At 45.0% G+C, this 22,386-nt stretch overlaps 1 protein-coding gene across 2 annotated transcripts in view; it reads left to right on the forward strand.

The window, feature by feature from the left end:
• The window catches only part of NECAB1 (N-terminal EF-hand calcium binding protein 1), a 1,270,485-nt gene that overhangs the window by 360,091 nt on the left and 888,008 nt on the right, over nucleotides 1–22,386 (forward strand). The window lies entirely within an intron of this gene.

Consider the following 22,386-nt stretch of genomic DNA (forward strand, 5'->3'; position numbering starts at 1 on the left):
GTGGTGATCCCACCAACCAGGAGCCCAGCTGGCCTAACTTCTCAAGGAAATACTACATTCACAGGCTTACATTGTCACGACAGAGCTCACCAGCCAATTCATTCACAGCCAATAGTAAAGAACCATATTAAAATTATGTTGTCTCGCCCACAAATCAATCCACATGAATAATTCCTTATACCTGCCCCATGTAATCCCTATTTAAGGTGGTCAATGAGAAGTCAGAATTCGTAACTGATTCAAACTCTCACTTACCTATCATTAGTTCAGCTTATTCTTGCCAAGTTTTAGTTTGTTATATTATGATGTCTTTAAAAAAGTTATGTGCAGCATGCCCTAATACTGGGGCAGTAGTGGCTGTATAAATGCGGCAAATCAAGTGAATAAAATAAAAACATCTAAATTAATGTAGATTGTTTATATTTGTAGGAGCCATTTTAGCACTAGAATGGCAAGGTAATTTCCCCTATCCTTCTTTAAAGATTTTAGCCAACATGATGCAGATAGTAAATTGTATGAACGTTGGTAATTTTGTTTATAAACTAATGAAGCAAGTGTCCTGGTTTAAAGCATGTATTGTATTGCGACTGGAAATTCACCTAATAAATTGTATCCTTCTTTTTTCCCCAAAAAAAATGCATTTAGTATTTCATGCAAAATTAATATTGTTTTACACGGCTTAGGTAACAGAGTGGATATTATTGACATGTTGTAAAAAAAAAAAAAAAAGAACATGTAATTATAGTACTGTACATTTTGAAATTTGGTGAAAATGGTAGAAATTGTTCTAAGAAAAACATTATAACCACAAATAAGTGTAAATTGAGGTAGGAGCATTGGTTTTGCAGTAATAGAGATTTGAAGCAATGTGACGGGCATCCAAGAGAAACAGTTCATAGAGGCCACTACCCCAAAGGTGAGTCTCTTGGGTTCGGTCTAGTGCATCTATGATGTGAAAGCTGGGGGGGGGGGTGTTTCTAACTCTTGTGACATTGATTGAAAAGGGCTGTGTTGTTGTTCATTCCTTTTTGAAAACTAGAAGCCTTATGAGAAAAATGCTGGTGTGCAGGAATCGATGTCCATCTGAAACTTTAGGTTTCAAGGCCATGTATAGGAGGTGGGGGCTTATAGACTCTTGTGTGTAATACAGGCGGTCTTATAGAAAGCTTTGGTTTCCAAGAGAAGCAATTATTTTATTTTATCATTACATTATATATTTTATTGATGAAGTATGCCATTGCATGCATTACTGCTTTCATAAGGGTGAAGTGTACTTTGAAAAGACCAGTCAATATAGAGTTTCCATAGACATTTCTTGGTAGCACTAGAGATTGCGCCAGTGTTTTGGGATATACCCCCATGTTCCCCTAAAGACATATTAAGTGAAAATGCTCACTTTTAATCATTACATTGATTTCCCTGCAGATTGAGTGCTTTATCAAGGATAAAATCTATGGATTTCACACTTGCAATTATTGCTGGAAAGCAGATTAATACATCGCAAGAGGCTAGGCAAGCTTGAATAGAAGACATTGAGTGGGTGAACAAGATGAATAAAAACACATTTCTGAGGTACAGAGTTTCCTGTGTTGTGCAGTTATCCTGTCATGCACTTTTTGAGAGTTGTGGAAAACAGTTGAATATATTGGGATGAAGAGATTTTTTAAATATAGAATTGGGTATCATCAGTGCAAAGATGATATAGGATGCCAGAGTTCCTGAGTAGGACATCAAGGGATTAAATATAGATACTGAAAATATTGTTGGAGCCAGTATGGAGTCTTGTGGAAGTTCGTGCTTAAAGGCAACTGTAGTAGAGATTGATTTGTCAATTTTAATTTGTTATGTCAAATTAGTCATGTAAGATGTGAGCCATTTGAGCACAGTGCTTTCAATGACCACGCATTCTCCGAGAATCATAATGAGCAAGGAGTGACTAATGATATTAAATATCATTGATAAATTTACATGGAAAAAGAGGCTAGAGTTGTCATCTTCTGATTGGAATAAGGCGGTATGTTTACTGAAGCCCTTTCTGGAGGCAAATGATAGTTCTGAAAAATATTATTTTTCAATGTCTGCTGTATGAGTCGAGTTGCAACACAAATCTCAAACACTCCCAACACAAATGGCAGACCAGAGGCAGTGTGAAAATTGTTTAAATCTTCTGCATGTGCTGCTAGATTTTTTTCAATAGAGGAATGACTTAGGGCCCTATTTTAGATTTTGGCAGACACATTACTCCGTCACAAGAGTGACGGGTATTCTGTCTGCTAATACCTAAATCCCATAGGATATAATGAGATTTAGGTGGATGGGATATCCATCACAGTTGTGACAGAGTAACTCGTCCACCCATATCTAAATCAGGACCTTGGTCAGTTTTGATGCAGTTGAGGAATATTGCTTGAGTAAGAGAAAGATTACCTAATGTTGTCATTTGGGCAAAGGATGATAGGTCATATTTCTTGCAATGTTCTTTGGAACTGGGTCAAGGTAACAGTTTGAGAACCTAATATTTGACATTCTTTTAAAAGTTAGGTTTCAGGTTGACCTGGATTTACCAGAGAGATGCGAGACCTTACTTCAATTTTAGAGGTGAATTAAAGAAAGTTTAATGTGTTTGACTTTTTGAACAAAAAACTCATCACATTACTCAGTCTTTAAAGCAAGAATCTCAAATGTAAAAGAAAGAGGAGATTTGATCATGGAATTCAGTTTTTGGAAGAGATATTTCAGCTGCTTCTTTGCAGTATTGTTTGAATGTTTGATGTGAGTGGCATGCCTTTGAAGAGGTTTCCATTGCATTGTCTCTTAACTGCCATAAGGACTTCCAGACTAGAAGAGGCACAGAGGATCAGTGGCATTGCCAGGATGCCATAGGCACTAACACAATGAAGGAAAATGGACACATACCCACATCTTTGGATAATAAATGACCGTCACAATTAGGGTGGAGAGGGTACCTGAAAACCCTAAGTCCAAGTGGCATTGCATATTGCCCATAAATGTAGATATGCCTTTGTAGAAGTTATGTGTCCAACTGACACTTATAAGCAACAGCAATCAACTTTTAGAACAGTAAACTTTGTTCCAAGACACTCCATTACTTGGTCCTCAAAAAGGCCTTAGTCCGAGCAATATCTGTAACTGAAAGTCCGTGGGGGTCTGTGCAAGGTCAGCAATGCACTCCCGGGAGAAGACTTTAATATATAGCTGAGTGTCATTAACATATATGATAGGATATTTTGGATAGTCTCAGAAAAGAACCCAGGGGGCCATGTAGAAACAAATGTATTAGTGATCGGATAGAGCCTCAGGGAACTTTTTGTTAGAGAGGAAGGTTGTTGGAGAGAGTTGGACATTTTTATTTCTCAAGACTGATTATCAAGATATTACTATCTGTTATTTCAGGATGTTTAGACAAGAGGAATAATTTATTGTGTCAAGCACAGCTGATAGTTCCATAAGAATGAGAACTCGTGTCTCCTTATTCTAATATGCACAAAGCATTATTCACAGTTTATAACACAGTTGTCCATGGGATGCAATCACATTTACAACGTGATACACATCATGAATGTTACTTTTGGCCAAAAATGTGGCCAGCTGTATTGCCACACAGCTTTCAATATCTTTGGCTAGGAAGTGAAGATTCAAGTTAAAGGCAGTTAAAGGCTGATGTTTCTACCAAACCGATGTTAATCAAGTTAGTCAGATAAGGAGCAACAGATGTGCTGATGTCTGTAGAAGAGTAGCTGGAATCAGATCAGCAAAACAGTGCAAGATCTGAGATTAGCAATAATATTTATCAGGTCAGTTTGAAAGATATTGTTGAAGATGTCCAGATCTTCATCATTTTCCAGGTGAAAGCATCTAGCATTAGCTCAGTTGTTGGGATTGTGATCTTTTTTAACTTTGTCATCAAAGAAGTGGGAGAAATACTCACACATGTCCTTGGTGTTGATTACATCAGGACCTGTGTTCTATTTACCAATGTCAGACAGCTTCTTTGGGTGATTTTTTTCCTTAGGTTGTCTTGCATCCAATGAAAGCAGCTGTGGCAGTTGAAGCATTTTTTGTCCATTACATGGAATTTCAATATTCCTCCATGAACGTTTGGGTGTGAGATGCTTTGTATGGCTTGAAGAGATTTCCTCGCTTCAATGAATTAACTTGAAAACCACTGGGAAACTTATTTATTCTGTCTCTTGTTTTTTTGACGAATTCTTTGGTAAATCTAACCCATCCCTTAATGTATGTATCTGTGAGAGAATGAAACTGTAGCTCATAGGGAGATCACATGTATGCAAAGGAGAATTTTGAGGTCACTTTAGAGTAAACATGTTGATCACTTTATGCTGACTGGCCCATAATTTGTTTTTTTAGTTGCACATTTGTTGTGATGTGGAAGAATAGGAGAGAGAAAGGAACAAAGACTGGTCTGGTTAATCAGCCAGTTTAAGGAATTCATAATATGCTAGTATAGTTTTATTGGCTTGTCTGTTTAAACTTGAAGAAAACTCTTACATTAAAGTGAATTGAATTTGTAAGGAAGCCTATGCTGATGTCATTTATTAAAATCTAAAGTGAAGTGTTTAAATTGGCCATTTTATGTATGAATTGAATGAATTAAGACGAGTGTTTTATTCAGAAGTAATGAGGGTCTTTAATCCCTCCTTTAAGAAGCAGGCTTCCACATTCGTTTAAAAAAATGCATATTACAGCAATGATTGTACTGCACGCAATTTAGCAATTACAGCAATTTAGCTTACTCCATATATCTGTAGTCCTGCTGGGGGGTTGCCTTTTTCAACGATTTATCAAAAACCATTAACTGAGTCGTCAGCTGCATTTGAAAGAATTAATTGTGCTGCTCAGATGTATTTGTCCATCAAAGATTAGATGTTGTTAGAACTCTTTTTCAAAGAACAACGTGGCAAGCAGGAGCTACTGGACCCAACCATGGGGACTGAGGCCATTTACTCTTGAAGTCGTAATGCCCTTCATACTATGGATCCTAAGTAACTGGGCCAAGTACTACTCCGTTAGCACTAAGTGGTAGCATGACTCGAGCAGGCCAAGGCTTCATGGGGAGAAGATAGGTGCAAGGTTTACACGAGCACAAGACTCAAAATAAGCTCAGAAACCCCAAAAAATTAATGTTAGGCCAGATACATACTTTTATGAAGAAAGGTAGTATTAATAAAAGAACACAAAGGGAAATATGGCACACATAAATAATTTACACAATCTCCGTAAGGCCAGGACGTTAACGTTGTCCAGGCAAGATCCTAAGTCCCACTTCCCTGTCCATGTTTACTGACTAGGACAATTCCAATGTATATAGTAGGCTACATTCAGGCTAGGACTCGCTAGTGAGAATGAGTTTTAGAAGTTCTACAATAACTTTTAAAGTTAAGTGCATTAGGTGCATAAGGACGGTAGCGCTATAGATAGAGCAAGTTCCCCTAATGGCTCTGCGGCCTGGGGATCAATCTACCACGCTCCTGCTGGTGTTGTGATTTGGGAGCATAGCGGCAGCACAGAGTTGTCCAGCAATTTGACTGTGTGGTCAGTGTGCGCAGCTACTGGGTGATGAAACAGAGGCCCTAATTACAACATTGGTGGTAAATGCCCCTTACCGCTGTGCAGAAGACCGCCAACACACGGCTGCAGCGGCGAAATTCCGCTACAGCTATCCCGACCCACAGCTCGGAATCCGCCATAATACAAACACCCACACAAGTCCGCCACACCAAAGGTCAGTGATAAACTGGCAAAAACAAAACCTCCACCGTCACGCCAACAGGAATACACCCACACTATCATGACCCACAAATCCATGCGGCGGTCTTTCAAAAGTGGTATTCCATTGCCGGTACACACCGTCTCGCTCAAAATACACACACTTGTACAAAACACATCCACATTGGACAATTCGAAATACATATACCTGATACACATACACCACTCCCACACACCCAATCCAATATAAAACACACACCCACATCACCCACAAACCCCTACTACCAAAATATTCAGAAAGAAGGCCAAAGAGAGACACCACCAGAAACAACACTAGCATCCACAGACACACAACATCATCAGTCACACAACATCCACACCCTTCACACATCACAACACACAGCACCTCACACATCACCCACACCACATCATGGTACCACAACAACACCCCAGGTTCTCTGAGGAGGAGCTCAGGGTCATGGTGGAGGAAATCGTCCGGGTAGAGCCACAGCTATTCAGATCACAGGTGGAGCACACCTCTATTGCTAGGAAGAGGGAGCTATGAAGCAGAATCGTCGGCAGGGTCAACGCAGTCGGACAGCATCCAAGAAAACGGGATGACATCAGGAAGAGGTGGAACGACCTATGGGGGAAGGTGTGTTCTGTGGTCTCAAGACACTAGATTGCCGTACAGAGGACTGGCGGTGGACCCTCACCTCCTCCCCCACAACTAACAACATGGGAAGAGCAAGTCTTGGCAATACTGCATCCTGAGGGCCTCGCAGGAGTAGCAGGAGGAATGGACTCTGGTAAGTCAAATCTTAACTATTAAATCCCCCACCCTACCTGCATGTCATCACATACCCCCACCCTCACCCCCATCACTCCGACACCTCACATATGTCCCACTATCACAACCCACCCATCCCAACACCAAGCCCTGCATGCAACACCAAAGCAGGGACACCCATCACCAAAGCATGTCCACTACAGATACCCACACAGACCCCAAACCAAATATCACACAAGGACCTAGACAAGAATGCAAGCACTCGAGTACAAAGTCACTCACCCATTGCACAAGATGGCACACACAGATGCAATAATCATGCCTTTACACCACTGCAGGACCCCTACCTAACGTCACTGGACAGGAGAATCCCGACATATCCAGTTCCCCCACAGAAGAGGCCCATAGTGATGACAGCATCTCTGCACAACCGGATCAAGATGGCCAGCCCGGCCCATCTGGGACCTTGGTACAGTCGGTTCCCCTGACACTGGCACAAGCCACCACAGAGCCTCCCCACTCAGGAAACACCAGCACAGCACCCACCCAGCGGGCCCATCCCTCTGTCCCCAGGACACGTCAAGCAGCAGTGTGTCCACCACTATAGGGAACCAAGGCAAACCCACCACCCCAAGAAAATCATGGACCTGGGGGCAGTGGGCACACAGTTCAGGGGACAGAGGAACATGAAAACAGGGGAACTGGGAGGACAGCTGTGCGACAGGGGGAGGACAGGCCCAGGGAACCCATTCTCCACGAGGCCCTCTCCAACATCATGGGAGCGTACCATCATTCCCAGGAGATGATGGCAACGGTACTGGCCAACTTTTAGGAGACCCAGGGGCTGCAGGAGGAACACTATCTGGGGATCAGGGAGGAACTGAAGTCCATTAACACCACCCTGGTCACCATTGTAGGGGTGCTGAAGGACCTTATCAACACCAGGAGGGACACTGTGGCACAACAGGGGGCCCCTGACACTAGCCTGGATGAAGAACAGCCCTCCACCTCCGCCGGCGCTAGTGGACAAGAGGCACCACCACAGGACCATGACACCAGCACCCCACCCCCTGCAGATGGAGAGCCACCCCGCAAACGGTCCCTGAGATCCAGGAACAAGACTGAGAACATTGCCAAGACCACCGCCAGGAAATGAGACCCCCCTGTATGTCACCATTCTGTCCCACTTTGTCACCCTGTCCATCCTTCAACTGCTCTTGCTCCACTTCCTATGCCCCTTTGGACAATGCACCTGTGAAACAAATAGACTGGACTCTGCCATGGACATTCCTCCACCATCACCCCTGCCCATTTTACAACCCCCTCCACTTATTTGCACAGAAATAAGCACACACCAATCACAAAACAATCTGGAGTCAGTCTGTGCTTTCACTAATGTGTAATTGCAATAACTATGGAATATAGCAATGTCAATTTAATTGTCCACATACCGATGAAACACAGCTGTAGAGCTGGAGGAAATATAGCAGAGGGCACAAAGTGGGACCCACATCTGTAAAATGGAAAGTCAAAGTGACAAGTCAGGGTCCATACACTGGGTGAATATGACAGACTTCTGATAGCTCAGCCAATAGTATGAGATGTGTGAGGCAGTGACATCTTCTTACCTGTGTCTCACTGGAAGTATTGCTGGATAACGTTGTTTCTGTTGTCGCTATCCTCTTCTTCTGCCTCCTCTTCTTCACTGTCCACAGGCTCCACAGCTGCCACAAGACCTCCAACTGGACCATCCTCCTGCAGAAAAGGTACCTGTCGTCGCAAAGCCAGGTTGTGCAGCATACAGCATGCCACGAGAACCACCTGTCATATGGAGGCACCGGAACCTGGCCTTCAGGAGGCCAAAGGTCCGTTCGTTCACCCTCCTAGTTCGCCCATGTGCCTCTTTGTAGCGTTCCTCTGCCCTTGTCCTGGGATTTCTCACTGGGGTAAGTAACCATGACAGGTTGGGGCACCCAGAGTCACCTAAATTTTTGAGGGACAAGTGTTAGACACACACTAACCCGTAGGGACAACCCCATACTCAGACGCCTATTCACACTGTATAGGGTCCTTGTCCTCACCTATTAGCCACAAACGGTGCCTCTGGAGTTACCCCATCACATAAGCGATGCTGCTATTCCTCAGAATGTAAGTGTCATACACTGAGCCAGGAAATTTGGCATTCACATGGGAGATGTACTGGTCGGCCAAACACACCATATGCACATTCAACGAATGATAGCTTTTCTGGTTTCTGTACACCTGTTCACTCTTGCATGGGGGTACCAAGGTCACATGTGTCCCATCATTGGCACCTATGACGTTGGGGATCTGTCCCAGGGCATAGAAGTCACCTTTCACTGTAGGCAAATCCTCCACCTGAGGGAAAACGATGTAGCTGCGCATGTGTTTCAGCAGGGCAGACCACACTCTGGACAGCACGTTAGAGAACATTGGCTGGGACATCCCTGATGCAAAGGCCACTGTTGTTTGAAAAGACCCACTTGCCAGGAAATGGAGTACTGACAGGACCTGCACTAGAGAGGGTATTCCCTGTGGGAAGGCAGATAGCTGACATCAGGTCTGGCTCCAACTGGGCACACAGTTCATGGATTGTTGCACGATCAAGTCTGTAGGTGACTATTACGTGTCTCTCTTCCATTGTTGACAGGTTCACCAGCGGTCTGTACACCGGAGGATGCCGCCATCTCATCACCTGCCCCAGCGGACGTGCCCTATGGATGAGAACAGCAAGCAGAGAGTCAGCCTACACTGAGGTATCACAAAATGTCATTTGCACACATTTATTAATCCGCAATGTGCCCGTTACTGTGTGTATGCAAGGCCTAGATAAGTGTGACGCAGTTATTATTAATGCCATGTGGCCCCCTGAAATGGTGGCTGTCTGACCTGTAAGGTGGGACAAGGGGATATGAGGTAACTGCGTTGGCATTCTTCACCGTCGCGGTAGGCGGTCGAAGACCGCGGCCCAATCCTGCATTGGTTAACATTGGACCCTATGGGTCGAGGAGCCAATGACGATGTACACTGGGAGTGACGGTATGCACCGCCGCGGACATGACCGCCATTTTCTGTCTGTTCACTCACTTGATACCTGACCTTCAACAGGATAGGACCTACACTGCAAGTGCTGTTGTGATCTCAGTCTGGAAGAGACAATGGCTCATGTGTCTGGGGAAAGGGCCCCTGCCTTCACTTCGGAGGAGTTGGAGAAATTAGTGGATGGGGTCCTCCCCCAGTACACACAACTGTAAGGTCCCCCAGACAAATAGGTGAGTACTCTGTGAGCATGCCTGCATGGGCAATGCCTGTTTGGAGTGGTGTGGATGGAAGATACATGGGTAGGGGTACTGAGGCCTGCATGAGCGGACGGTGAGTGTATGTGCGTCAAGGCAAGGGTGGGAATGTGGGCCAATGAGTATGACGGTCCGAACGGGTAAAGATCTTCCTTTTCCCCTGTACTATTCCTCTAGGTCAGCGCCCACCAGAAGAAGGATATTTGGTGTGCCATCGCCAAGGACGTCCGGACCCTGGGTGTCCACCACAGACGGAGCACCCACTGCCGGGAAAGATTGGAGGACAGTCGCCGCTGGAGCAAGAAGACAGCCGAGGCCCAGCTGGGGATGGCCTCCCAACGTGGGAGGGGTGCCCATCGCATCATGACCCCCCTGATGTTCTGGGTCCTGGCGGGGGCGTATCCAGAGTTGGATGGGCGCTTGAGGGCATCACAGCAGCCACAAGGGGGTGAGTACAGTTACATTATTCTGACTCTGCGCACATTACGAAGTGTCTGGGTGGGGGAGGTGGGCAGTGGGTTCCCCTAGGCCAGGGCGAGCTTGGTAGGCAAGGTCCCTTGAGAGGCAGGTTCAGTGGAACCCCAACCCCACTAGTGGTTAATGCCATCTACACCTAGTCAGGCTCCTGTGACTTCTAGGTGTGCAGCAATCGGGCTTAGGCCTTGTACCCCATGAGCATGTGAATAATCTAGGAACAATAAGTGCATGGCATAGTGCAGAGGGCTGCTGTGTCTGTAGTGTCTGCGAATGGTAGTGGTGTTGCATGCACTGAACATGTCTTACTTCTGTCTTTCCCCCCCCTTTTTGTGGTCTCCCTGTTGTTGCCTGCAATAGCATCATCTGGCAGAGGAGCAGTGGCACCGGAGCAGGAGGGAGCTGCATCCCACTTGGCCCTGGAGGACGAAACAACGGAGTCAGAAGCCACCAGTGGGATGGAGGGCGAGGGGAGCTCCACGGCGGGGACACGAGGTGACAGCGACTCCTCCTCTGATGGGAGCTCCCTTGCGGTGGCGGGCCCCTCTGTGACCCTGCATCAACAGGTACAGCTGCCACCCCCCTTACCAGCACCGCCCTCCCAGCAGCCCCTCAGCGTGTGTCCCGTGCCTGCTCACCCAGGAGGGTGGGCATCTCCTTCGCCCTAGGCACCTCAGGCCCTGCCCCAGTCAGCCCTGCTGCCCTCAGTGAGGAGGCTATTGACCTCCTGAGATCCCTCACTGTTGGGCAGTCTACCATTCTGAATGCCATCCAGGGTGTTGAGAGGTATTTGAAACAAACAAATGCATACCTGGAGGGCATTCGTTCTGGCCAGGCAGCCCAACAGAGAGCATTTCAGGCTCTGGCCTCAGCACTAATGGCAGCCATTGTCCCTGTGTCCAGCCTCCCCCCTTCAACTTCCTCCATCCAGACCCAGTCCCCTGCACCACAGCCTATCCCAAGCACACCATCAGACCAGCATGCACACACCTCAACACACAAGGGTGGCTCAGGCAAACATAAGCACCACACATCCCACAGGCACTCACACAAGCATCATACCCATGCAGACATACCAACATACACTGCCTCCACTGTGTCCCCCTCCTCCACGTCTCCCTCCACCCTCCCTGTCTCATCTCCACTCACACCTGCATGCACTACATCTTCAGCCACTACCTCCATCACCAGCACGCCCATCACCACACATCGCTCACATGCACTCACCACCCCCACTACCATTCACACATCCCCTGTGTCCTCTCCCAGTGTGTCAGTGAGCCCTCCTTCCAAAATACCCAAACGCAGGCACACACCCACCCAACAGCCATCCACCTCACAACAGCCTCCAGCCCATGCACCTTCACCCAAATCCAGCAGACGTACACCTCCTACACCCACTACCTCTTCCTCCAGTCCCAACTCCCCTCCATCTACCCATCCCAGTGTGTCTAAAAAACTTTTTCTGGCTAATATTGACCTCTTCCCTACACCTCCCCCCCCGTCCGTCCCCTAGGGCCAGGATTTCCAGGTCCCAAACCAGCACCTCAGCCACCACATCCCCAGAAACAGTGGTGGCAGCAACTTTGGGCTATTGTAGTGCGCCAACCATCAGGGCTGCCAGTGTGTCACAGAGCGAGGGCAAGGACATTCCGCCACCTGCCAAGCTAAAAAGTTGCCGACATCCCAGAGGGAGAAGTTGAAAACACCTGCCACCAAGGGGTCAGGGAAAACGAAAGGGGATAGTTGCAAGACAGCTGCGCCATCATCAAAGGTGGGGAAGGGCCAGAAACTGAAGGGCAGGTCAGGAGAGGGAATGGTGGCACCGACTGAAGGACCAGTGTCACACCTTTTTTCCACGTCGACGCCAACCTGTATGGTGGAGAAGACCGCCAACTGCACCGCTGCCACAGAGCCCGCCGCCAGCACCGCTGCAACAGAGCCCGCAACCAGCACTGCCACCACAGAGCCCGCAACCAGCCCGGCGCCACAGAGCCCGCCGCCAGCACCGCCGCCACAGAGCCCGCAACCAGCACAGCCGCCACAGAGCCCGCCACCTGCACTGCCGCCACAGAGCCCGCAAACAGCACCACCGCCACAGAGCCCGCCGCCACAGAGCCCGCAACCAGCACCGCCGCCACAGAGCCCGCCGCCAGCATCACTGCGACTGACACTGCGGCAAGCACCGCCGCGACTGACACCGCCGCAAGCACCACCAGTGGCCCCGCAACATCCTGAGCCAGTGGCACCACCGCAGACATGGCTGCCATCCCCACTGGTCAGTTGTCCGGGGCTGGTGGTCAGCTCCAGGAGCCTGGGCAGCTTCCATGAAGCATCACTTTCAGTGGAGAAAGGCGTCCACTACATCAGTCCTTAGCAGGATGAAGCACTCTGGGCAAAAAGCCCCCTCCAGAACCAGTGGAGTATCACATCCACTTCCTCAGTCCTTGGCAGGATGAAGCACTCGGGCACAAAGCCCACTCCAGAACCAGTGGGGTATCACATCCACTACCTCAGTCCTTGGCAGGATGAAGCACTCTGGGCACAAAGCCCCCTCCAGAACCAGTGGAGTATCACATCCACTTCCTCAGTCCTTGGCAGGATGAAGCACTCTGGGCACAATGACCCCTCCAGAACGAGTGGAGACTGTTATCCACTTGAGAGACTGTGGCTTTGCACTCCCCAGGATAAAGCAGTGGGCAGCCCACCCACTGAATAGACTTGTGAGACTGTGGCTTTGCACTCCCCAGGATAAAGCAATGGGCAACCCACCCACTGAAAAGACTTGTGAGACTGTGGCTTTGCACTCCCCAGGATACATCAATGGGCATGGAGCCTCCTCATGGAGCAGTGGCGTTGTGCGTTCATCAGGCTGAGGTGCCCCCCTCCCCCTGAGGTGCCTGTTTCATTTCGATCTGATGCCCCTGCAGTGTTCGCTCCGTTTCCAGTCAGGTATCCAGTGTGGGCCTCACCCATGCATTTTGGACCCAGTGGTCCACAGGAAATGGTTGGTGCACTACCCAGACTTGTGTATTTGGTGTACATAATTATATATACTGGATTTGGAGTTTTGACTACTGGATTTTTATTGATTACAATTGTTCAAATCATTTCCTTTTGTCCTTGCGTTCTTCCAGGAGGGGTGGGGGTTGTAAATGTAATGTTGCAGCATGTATTTATGTGTATGGTGTTGTGGGTAGGGGTGTTGCGTGTGTGTGTCACTCTCTTTTCCCTCCCCCCACCCCTGTGTTGTAGGCGCAGTCCTCACCGTGGTCGTTGCCGCCGTCATTGGAGCTCCCAATAGAGGAGCAGGAAGACCATCGCCGGCAGGATCTGCAGTTCTGGCTCCATGGCGTCCTGGTTCCTCGTGGGGTGTGGAGAGGTGAGTGATTTTCCCTTCTGTGTACTGTTTTCGCCATGTTTTTATTTGCGTTGGTTCCGCCCCGGAAAAGGTGGCGGATTGCCGGGTTGTGATAGGGTGGGTGGTACATTGTGTTTCGCCTGTCTGTTGGCAGTTACCGCTGCGCTGTTTGTTTGTACTGCCGTAGCGGTCGGAGTGTTAAAGTGGCTGTCTATATTGGCAGTTACCGCCGTGGTCGTGATTCCATTTTTTTTCCACCGTCCTGTTGGTGGTATTACCGCCGCTTTAACACCGACCGCCAGGGTTGTAATGAGGGCCATAGTCTTGTGCTGCAGGCAAGGCTGCTGGATGTCCATGGTGCTCGTCTTTAGTGAGTCCTCCTGATTCTGGCTGCAGGTCTTGGGTGGCGCTTTGTTTCTGATGGCAAAGTAGATGCTCTGGTTACATGGGTCACAACCCACTAGGCTTCCCTTTTGTATGTCACACAAGGGCAATAGCCTTCTCTTTCTTCACATCCCCCAACTGGCATATGGGGGTCACGAAGCACGGAACACAGTTCAATGGCTCTTTCAGGTGAAAGCAGTGCATAGGGTGATGACCTTCGTCAGTCACAGCAATGCACCAGGGCAACAGCCTTTAATCCTCATGGTGGCCCACCTAGCAAACTTGGTCACCAACATGAGCGGCACATGGACAGACTGCCCAATTGTTGTGACGGTCCTGAATGGACCTTGAATCTTACACTCTGCTAAAGAGGTTCACTCAACAGAATCCCCACTGGACCTCGCTCACTACAAACACCCTCCTCCTCACAGTTCCTTCATCTCAGCAAACAGATCCTGGCACTCCCGGCCCCAGGCTCTATGATTAGTGGTCTTGAGTTTCTTAGGTGATGCCCCCTCAAACAGCCAGGAGTCTAGATGACCTTGGTTCCCAATCCTGGTCACAATAAGCAGAAGAAGTGGTGTGCATTTCCCCCCTCTACAGTTTAATAATTTGGGAAACTTATGCCTCTCTTTTTACAATCTCTTTCCAGACACAGATGTGATTTAGTGTCTCAGTCTTTCAAATTTGTGCTGTGTGTGTTTCCTCCTTTGAAGTGTCCACTTTGTCATGTGACTTCAATCTTGATAACCCTGCAACACAGGCCATAGATTTGATTAGATTATGTCAGCCTCACTGATATATGCCTAACACAAGGTTACTAAGACCCCAAACCTGCTGTTTATGACTATGTATCCCTTGAGTGCTTCCCTTATCAGACTATCATCTCTCTGCCAATGTGCCCAAGCCCAACTGACCAGTGACCTTTCCAGAATCAAAAAGCTCTTTTGAAGTAGACAGGAGAGTGTGACTTCCCCTTTATCCATATGCCTTTGTAAGGCCTGGGATTTCCTATATGGAACCCTCAGGCTTCACAATGTACCATACACAGGCACACATCCATTACAGTACGCACATTCACACACCTACCTACTGCACAAAGATACATACTAACATGATGTAGGCCAATAGCAAGTTATACATATAGAAACAGAACTTTCCATTTGTTGGCCTGTGGGCCCCACTCTTGTAATACAGGTAAAAAGGCCTGTTCAATCCCCTGATCACACTTACAAAAAGTGGGATGCTACTACCACCTTGCTCGTGCTATGTAACTCTGGGTAAGAGCAGCAGTCCTTTACCATTATTAGGTTAGGGATTTGTGCACCCATCCTTATCTAAAAAGTTCACAATCTGTGAGACAGGACTAGTCATGGTGCGCAACGCTTGATCCCAGCTCTCCCATGTTGAAAGATCGGTACCAACGGATCCAGATAATGGTGCAGCTGGAGCACTCAGAGCAGTAGTGCATGTCTGTTGCAATGCAGGGGACTTTTCTATCCCAACACATGTTTTTCAAGAGTACATTTTCTGATTGATATATCCTGTGTGCACACAGCAGTGCTAGAGAGATGGGATGATAGTGTGTCCTCGGAGGCTTTTGACTACTCTCTCTGAAAACAATAAATGAAAACAACTGACTATAAATAACACATACAATAAAATAAAACACCTGACTATAAGAAATGCAAAGATAATCAGAATTGCAAGGGCTTTATGTAAGTTATTTTAGTTTGTAAATAGTATCAAGAATGGTATTATCAAGCAAAAAAATGCCATCTATATATTATACTAAATCCACTATGCCACATAATCAACATATAGGGGCATTCAGATTCAGGTATTGCTGCACTAGGGCACGAATATATAGATTTAAGACTGCCTTCAGGGCAATATCTTGTGTACCTCTTCACCACGTATTCACCAGCTAAACTAGTTACATTCTGTCTCACTGTATCGTGGCATACAGAGGAAAACCTAGAACAGATTGAAGAGAATAAATTAGATAATATTTTTATTTACCAACTTGCACCCCACATGCAGTTGTTCAGCTTCTATTAGGTAGATCCTCTATAAGTGGCTATTGTATGCGTCTTCACTAAAAATATTTCTAAGCCCCATCGTGTCAATTTAAAAAGGGACTTGCGAGTTTGTCATCTTCTTTGAGCAAAATCAAAAAAGACCAACTAGATAAAAGTGCACTTTATCTCAAACATAAATTAATACAAGATGGGAGAAATATGACTAACTTCTGAAAGTCATTGCTGATAACTGGTAAACCAGTCATGGGACGATAGTTGAAAGGATATAAAGGACCAATGTTGGAAGATACTGTTGGATTTTTCAGGGAACACTGAACGATCATTTTCCAGAGTGAAGCAGTGATAATCACAGTAAGAGTGCAACAAAAAAGTTGCAAAGTGATGCAAGAATTGGATCATATTCCAGATCATATTGATATATTCCACCAACTGTTTTATTACTTTGGACACTAGACATCTGTTAACTAGACTTCTAGGAAGCAAGACCCATCTAATTAGCTCTTGATTCATGTCATCCAGGTTTTGGAAATAAATTGTAGTTTTGACACTTGTAAGTCAGCTCTAAAATGCACACACACGTTTTACAAAGATGCCTAAAATTTAAATCGGGAACGTAAGCTGGAAGGTAATGGTGTTCCACATACATTCAAAAGGATATTGTGCTTTAAAATAATGTGCTTTGCGTAGGGATCACATAAGCTTAGATTGTAAAATATGGCAAATTGACCGTAAATCTGTTTTTTTAATGTTTTCCAGGAAACTACTGCAAACCTCAAATTTTAAAAGAGCGTGGATAAATATATGTAATAAAACAATGTAAATGTAATTTTTGTTAGCTCACTATTTACATATTTTTTATAGGCTTACAAGCTATAGCATTGTCTGCCTTAAGTTTGTTTTATTGTTAGCAAAAGTTCAAATCCATTTTCCTTAACAGAACACTTTATGGCACCTAACTGTCCAGTTTCACAGCTAACTTTCTATGAAGCACTGTAGTCAACTACCCAGCTTCAACTTTTTGCAGTACAGTGGACTACAGGAATTTTCATGCCCCTTTGCCACTAGGAGCTATGACACATGTTCCCTTTGTGAAGAATGAATATCACAGTCACAGTGTAAATTGACCCAGCATGAGGGATGACGGGCGGGGGTCTGAATTTTCGTTGATATCTTGGAGGCTGGTCCTGGGCAGAGTTTGGTGAGGATATGACAGGAGTGTTGGCCATGCATGGCTCTGCAATTTTCTTTGTTTTAGTGTGAAGCATTATGGGCTTGCTTTTGCAGTAAAGCACCTTTCTGAACATCTCTTATAAAATGGGTGAGTAAAAAGAAGATCCCGGCCACAAACGAAGTTATCTCTACCTGGAAGAGAACCAGTTGATCAATGACAGCGCAGCAATTTCCTAAGTCAGCTAATGTTAAACTACACTCCTGTGCTTGGTAGTGGAGAAGACATTATGGACTGAGGAAGTGGAAATTGTTTTGAAAGAAATCCAGTAACCATCAACAAATGAGCATTTGCTGTGGACTGAACTGGGAGTTGTAAGGATCCTTCCCACTACTTGAACCCTTGGTCTGGAGTCCAAAAACAATTTCTTGAAAACTCCTTTGGAACACCAGGGGAAAATTAAAAAAATATTTTATTTCCAAAATTCAAAACTTAGACATTTTTCTCCTTTAGAGAATTGTGGCAAGGTGCCGAGGATGACTGTAAGAACGCAACCTTGCTGCGTATATTTTCCAAATGTGTCCTGCTCAGAGCTTTACAGTGCTTAGCTGGAGTCGTTGGTTTCCAGTGCTCAGCACCAACACTTAATTGTCAGTACTGGTGCTTGTGAATGTCTGTCAAATGGTGATGCTGTTGTCTAATTTAGAAATTAGCAGAACAGCAGTTGTTTATGAATTCAATATACATTAAAATGACTATTGCATGTCACCCAATCCATTCTAACAGCTTTGGGGGCCTGGAGTGATCGGAATTGTCACACTTGTTGAAGTGTGATGGTTAGTAGTTGTGCTGGTACTGTCACAGGCAGCGGTGGCGCGGGTAGCATTTTGTCCAAGCTGCAGTAGCCTCCTGACGAGGGCTATGGCACTTATTTGTTTACAAATTAAGCACTGGAGCGTTGACTGTAGTGCACAGTGCAAGGCTCCATCAGTACCAAAAAAAAAAAAAAAATGTGCTCCACCTTGTGGAACCTCTTTTGGTTATAACTTCTATGTTTTCTCACTGAAAATGTCACTTCCAGAACAATTGTTAGTCTGAAGATAAAACTTTTAACTAGTATGAAGCACCAACCTTTTTGTGACCCTGCTGCATCACCGGTTAGCTGAGAGACATGGTTACCTCCTGGTCCTGCATACCCTTTGCTGGGGTAAACCACTAACATGCTTCTGAAAGTACTTCATCGACTGTTGGTCTCAGAGAGTACCTAATACCTGGTCAACCATACCCGATTGACTTAAATTGCTATTGAATTCCCATTGTTTCCTATAGGATAGTTTATATTCAATAACTCCTGATGCCTATAATTTTCTTCATTTGGCGTATTTTAATCATTCACTTTTATATCAATTGGCTTGAGATTTTTAAATTATTTTTGTGTTGGTGTGTTGTACTTGTACCACAGGCAGATTTTGCAGTGAAGACTTTGCTGCTTTTATAAAACTACCAAGAGCAAGCCAGTGAGTCTTCACAGAAAGCTGTACCTAATAATAATTCAATAGTTTTTGCTTTATGAGAGCTCATCCAAAGAGCACATGAACACTACAGGTCCAATGTACTACTGTTACAAAGCACACTCCCTATAATAGAGTACAGTTGAATAACAAAATATACTGGAGGTGGACTCAGATGACAGCTGCGGAATCTACAGAATAGACATTACTGGGGTCCATGTCAATAGACGGAACAAGGCAGGAAAAGGGACAGAAAATCTGATAAAGCACTATTGGTGATGATGCTGCTGAAGAGGAGAGAGGAAAGGTGAGACTGATCTGATTGAAAATAAATATTTTGTAGTACTTTTGGTGGACTGTATTATAGCATGCCTTTCTTGTGCTTTTATTATGGCTTTGTCATTGATTCTGCCATGCTAGAAATTAGGTATTTTGTTTTTGCTTCTTTTCAGATTGTTTACCTTTTGGCTTGAGCTGTTCTCTTTGCGTGAGCAACTTAAGTTCAGAAGTCAGCCATCTATTAATATGAATTTAGTCCAACTGCTTTTCCGGTAGCTAATGCTTCCTGGGCCTATATTACATACAGTAAGTAACCCAGGGACATACTGGTGTGTGCTCCCACATTTCGCACCACCAGTGCTTTAAATGGGCTGTTAGTCACCGGTACTGAGTACTGGCACTTTTTCATTTTCTCCCTTTGAGTACTGACACCTTTCCTGGTGCATAGAGAGTACCGGTACTCACGGGGTCCTGACTTCAACACAGGAAGCACTCCCTTCATCAATCAAATGGTACATCGGCAGCACGCACTGCACAGATTGAATCATTTTGGAAAACTGGGCTGAGATGGCACAAGAGCGCCAGAACGGCAGCTCTTGTCACCAGGACACAGCGTGTGCTACTCTGGAAGTTATCAGGGTGGGGGCGTGGCTGCAGCGTGATTAGTTGTACCTGTGATCTTTCACAGCGAGAGTAAAGAGGGGGGTCGTAAAATCTAATGGGGGTGGCTGTGGGACACTGTTCAGGATAGTGTCAATATGTTGTGGACAGAACAAACTTAAGTTTACGATTGCTTTTACCATCGCTCCACAACTGAATTACCTGTTTGCATGTGTAAATATAAAGGGATCTTGTTATCAAACTCTCCGATCCCTATTGTATCGACCTTGGAAAGAAGAGAAGGTACGCCCAGTGAAAAATGTGATATGCTTTTTGAACACACATGTTTGCAGCCAGCTCCAAACCACCGGGCTTACATGCCACATGGATGTACACAGCTGTATTTCTATCAAAAGCCATTAAATATGTTGCATGAGTATTTATGTGTGTGGTATACACAATGATGCTTGCAATTTATTGCACACTTTGATCGAACGCCAAAAGCAAGAAAACAGAAATTTTCATCTATTTTTGCGCTACGATGTGGTTATTGGTACAAGTTATTTTGGTACAAGCACAGAAAACACATTTACTTTGTAATAAGCCCCAGCTCCTGACTGGGACTCCATGGCAATGGTCATATTTCGATTCAGAAAGACCATCTTGCCATTTGTAACGTGACGTGAAAGCCTGTTCCTTTTCTTTTTAATATTTATTTCATCGACAATTGCAAGAATGCATTTGTCATTTATTATAGTAAATATCTGAGGCATATTATATAAACTATCTCAATTAACACACATGGAATTGCCATAAGTACTGCAATGTAACGTCAACAAAAGATTATAATGCAATTTGAATAAACCAGTTGAGATTGTTTTCATTACATGTGCTATGTTACAGATCGTGGTGAGTGTTTTAATAACAGTGCAGCCAGATCAGCCCAGTAGACAGCTTTTTTTCCTGATATCACATCTGCAACATGTGTAGTCTGTCCACCAAATCTTTTCAACCACATAAAATGGAATGTTGAAAGGCTGAGCCACCAACAGCAATATCGCCAGAGTCTCTGTGTCAACCTTTCTCATCCAGTGGCAGGGAGAGAGAGAATATGCTATTCACTAAAGTTATACAAAGTATGTCCCTTGAAAAGCAACTCTGGTTTCATACGAAATAGGAAACGGGGACCTTTCTTTTAAGTAATTAGATTTGGGCATCATAAGTAGAAGTAAAGTGGATACCTCTGATTGTTACTGTACTTGCTAGAAATAACTCTGTACATTCTAATCAAAGATTCAACTCACCATAAAATTGAATGCATGACCATTGTGTCTGCTGTAAAAGCACAGCATGCAATACATAGATCACAGGTTTGTTTTTATGAGGATAACTCAGTTGACTACTGTATTTGTTGCATAGAGCCTTGTGTTACCTGAAGGTCAAAAGTTAACATCTTTATAATGTAGCTTAGTGAGTCATGACCCTGCATAAAGGACCATAAAACAACTAAGGCATATATTTAGAACCTCTAACTCTTTTCTTATTTTAAGGTTGATAAACAAGGGTTACATTGGGTTATAATAAACACATTAGTAAGTGTTAAATAAATGGTTATTAGTGTGGTAGCTAATAGATAGATACATTGGACATTATAATAATCCATTTACATTTCTTGCATACAAAGCTTGGCAAGGTCAAATACCAAGCCATAACCTTTGTTCTGCCTTTAGCACCACCCTTGTGCCCAGCCCAAAGTCAACCCCAAGTCCACCACTCCTTTTGTTGAGTGCCTGCCCTTATTTTTTCAATTTAAATCACTATGTACCCCTGTGCACTATTGTATTTTAGTAGGATCAGCAGATGGTTATACATGCTCTCTGTGACACATCCAGTACTGTCCCACTTAAATAGGGGAAACACTTTGCCTCTGTGCCCATGATGTATTATGGATGTGGATGCAGAGGCCGTCATGAAGCACACGGTCAGTGTGCCACGAAATGTGGTGCATTGTCAACACACCTTGACAGCAGCCCTTTGGGTGGGGAAAAAGATGGTCCTATGGACCCCAGACATCCCGATGCAGGCGAGTACAGTCACTCACTGCACCTGCCCGAAGGTGTCCCCTGCACTGTAATAGACGGCTTGGCTGCTTCAGTCACCTACCTGGCCTTTCACAAATGTGCTATCAGGGGGTTATATTGTTTTTTTATTGGCTTGTTCTCAGTAGAAAAGATTAGTGAAAAAAGAATAGAACGATAACAATACCACTGACAACAGTCATGTTCCTTGTTTTTTACAAAGGGTAGCTCTAGAGAAAATGGATTTGCTTTCACACACTCCCTGAGTTACCACATTTCCACGTCTAGATTTCCTTTCTTTTACTAATTATAGCTATCCAAGCAGTACAGTTTATTCAAGTTACCTAAAGAAAACTATAACTCCCATAATTCGTTTATCTGTTAAATGCAAGCCTACAAATGTGCATGTATAGGCAGGTGGAATTAGTGCATTTCTTGTGGGTAAACAGCTCAAATTTCTCCTAGCATTAAGCTTCTTTAAATGAGTCTTGATTCTCAAAACAACACATTTACTAAATATCTGAAATTCCTTTGAGCAACTTTTATTCACTGAGAAAATATTGGTAAATTATCCTGCTGCACGTGGGCTTCTTTCAAATTCTGGTGCACGAACATCCTTGTAATTTATATTCAT

The sequence above is a fragment of the Pleurodeles waltl genome, chromosome 2_2, assembly GCF_031143425.1.
Source record: "Pleurodeles waltl isolate 20211129_DDA chromosome 2_2, aPleWal1.hap1.20221129, whole genome shotgun sequence".
Classification (NCBI taxonomy): domain Eukaryota; kingdom Metazoa; phylum Chordata; class Amphibia; order Caudata; family Salamandridae; genus Pleurodeles; species Pleurodeles waltl.